The 2,864-nt window shown below is 56.0% G+C and overlaps 1 protein-coding gene across 1 annotated transcript in view; it reads left to right on the top strand.

Annotated features, from left to right (window-relative positions):
• Positions 1-2,864, top strand: part of ITPR1 (inositol 1,4,5-trisphosphate receptor type 1) — a 197,026-nt gene that overhangs the window by 146,248 nt on the left and 47,914 nt on the right. The gene's annotated exons all lie outside the window — the stretch shown is intronic.

The raw sequence follows: 2,864 nt of genomic DNA on the forward strand, positions 1-2,864 counted from the left end.
GAACTGTAGTTGTCAACGGAAAGATTTTAATTGGCTTCAAAGCTATCCGCTGGGAAGAGAAAAATCGAAAATAATAACTGAGTTAAACACGGTTTACAGATTGAGGGAGGGGAGGGTGTGCTCGTTAGAAGGACAACTAAAATGAAATACATTCTCCTCTCCAGCTCATTTCTCTTCTAATGAATCCGCAGAACACATTTTTCTGGCTTATTCACAAGGCCGCTTTACCTTTTCCTGAAGGCGTCACAGAGAATCGTCTGTGCAGCTGGAGGTGGATGGACACCGAGCTCCGAGGCTAAGGCTGCTTAGCATTTTCTTCTGCGAGTATAAAAATGCTCAGTCCCCAGGCTTTCCAGAAGCCCTCTTCCGTGTTCCACTCACCCCCCACAGACGCACACGCACACGCATGCACACCTTTCCGTGCATCCACGTCCTCCCAGGCCTCTGCGACATCTTCTCCGGGAGTCCCTTGCCCCAAGGAGGTGAAAAGTCCTGGCCAAGAAACCTAGAAGGCAGAGAAAGAGGAAGGCCAGGCAGAGTCGCGAACCCGACAGTTTCTCGGGGAGGGTTCTCGGGCGCGGGCATCGCACGCATCGGAATAGAGCCTGGGCGTCCGCTGCTGTATATATGTGGAGTCCAGGTCACCGGCAAGGGCCCGTTCCTTTTAAAAACAAACAACAATCCGGGAAAACGATGCCCTGGCCTGCGGACATTTACACTGCCTGGCCTGCCTGGGCTCCTGGCGCTCCGTCCGTGCGCTGTGATGTAGCAGGTGTGTTGGTCCAACCAACTTCTAAGCCCCTGGTAAGCAGAAACACGCTAGAGGGCAGAGCGGAGAGGTCAACGCTGTGTCAGCTCCCGTGCCTTCCCGTGAGACCTGCCGTCTGCTGGGGGCAGACCACGCGCCATGCTTGTAAGTGGCTGTCGTTTCCGTGGTCGGCTGGGAGCAGCCTGCGATCGGCCCTGATGCATTGTGGGAGCGTGAGCGTTAGGCTCCTGAGCAGAGATGAGATCTGAATGACAGCTAGAGGTTGAAAGCCGCCCGAGAGGCGGGCGCAGGGAAGGCCTGCCGTGCGTCTCCCAGCACGCAAACCAGGAAGCCTGCAGCAACGCACGTCTGTTATGTGGTGGTTCTGAGGCCACGTGTCGGCAGGTCTGCATGCCCCCCCCAGGAGGCTCCACCCCTTCCTCCCTCTGCAGGGCCAGCGGGGGCCCAGGGAGCCTTTCTCCTGCCACCCCACTCTGACCGTGACACTCCGAGGTCCCTTTTGCCACTTCAGGTAACAGGTTCGCAGTGTCCGGGGGTAGGAGGTGGAGGCGTTTGGGGCCATCGTTTTGCCCATCACAGAGGTGTGCTAGCCGCGTTCTGTTGCTGCGTAATGAACTGCCACCAAACTTATTGCCTTAAAACAATAAGGATTTATGTTCTCACAGTTCATCAGGATCGGGAATTTGGGAGTGACTTAGCTGGGTGGTTCTGTCTCAGGGTCTTTTGTGAGGGTTGCAGCCACGATGTCAGCCAGAGTTACTGTCACCTGAAGGTTGGACGGGCCTTGAAGGGCCCCCCTCTTTGCTGGGGGGTGACTGTTGGTGGGAGGCCTCAGTTCCTCTCTGCATGGGCCTCCAGAGGGCTGCTGGAGTGTCCTCACAGCGTGGCAGTTGGTTTCCTTAGAGCAAAAGACTAATGGGAGAGGAGAGAGAGAGAGAGAGAGAGCATACGTGTGCACGGAGGAAGCCACAGTGCCCTTTGTGACCTCGTCTCAGGGAGCATGACTGTCACTTCCGCTCTATCCCGTCTCGTAGAATCAAGACACCCCGCCAATGCAAAGGACCAAATGTTCATGTTCACAGCGATGCTACGTTTAAGTAGAACGTTAGCCTTGGGGAAACTTCGGAGGTCGGTTTGTGTGCCTGGTGGAAAATCACTTATCACAGTTGTGCTCGAGCCGCGTTCGCGTGGCGCCCCCCGCAGACAGGCGGCCGAGCTCCGCCGGTCCCTCTGCTCCTTTTAACTTCTTCGCGTGCTCTCTCTGCACGTACACGAATGTGGAGCGGGAATCGCGAATCCCACGGGCCCCTCACTCCGCCCCGGCGGTCAGCAGCCCTTGGCCACTCTCGCCGTCCATCTCGTCTCTCCTGGCGTTTTCCCGTCCAGACCAGAAATGGGCTCCCGTCTGGAAGAAATGCCAGTGGCTGTTGTCACCGCGCTTCAGTCTGCCTCAGCCGTGAACCTGCCGAAGGTCCCTTGTCACCGGAGGTTGGCAGAATCCCCGTCAGCGCCTCTGTTGAGTGGCGACATGAACCACTCACCTGTGTCTCTGTCACTGACCGCCCCCAGCAGGTCACTGACCTAGGCGACCAGATCTCCACAGCTTCCGCTCTCTACTGGGCCTCAGTTTCCCTCTTTTATAAAACGAGAGATTTTTTTTAACTGGATGGTGCTCATAGCTCTAAAACTCTACGCTTTAAAAACATTGCCTGTTACTAAGCGCTGACATGAAACGACCAGTTAGTAAACCACCCAGGGCACTGTCTAACTGCGCTTTATTTTAAATAGAGGCTTCCACAGGCGTAGCTGCTGCTGTGGCCTCACCGGAGGGTTTGTCACTGCCACTGTCCTGAAGTTAGATGGTGGCTCCACCGGGGAAGAGGACACACAGCAGAGAGCCCCTCTCATGCTCCAGGCTTCTCTCCCATGGGCTTGGGCGGGGAGGTATGTCAGCTGACATTGTCTTGAGACACTTTGCCTCTGGCATGGAACTGAAATTGTTCCTTCCACGTGCATTTTTGAGCGCCAACATAAGTGTCAGGCACCACTGTCCTTAGCGGGCCACAGGCTGGTGCCTCTAAGACTGAGAATGTGC

This window comes from Pteropus vampyrus, unplaced genomic scaffold (assembly GCF_000151845.1).
Source record: "Pteropus vampyrus isolate Shadow unplaced genomic scaffold, Pvam_2.0 Scaffold100, whole genome shotgun sequence".
In the NCBI taxonomy this organism is placed as follows: domain Eukaryota; kingdom Metazoa; phylum Chordata; class Mammalia; order Chiroptera; family Pteropodidae; genus Pteropus; species Pteropus vampyrus.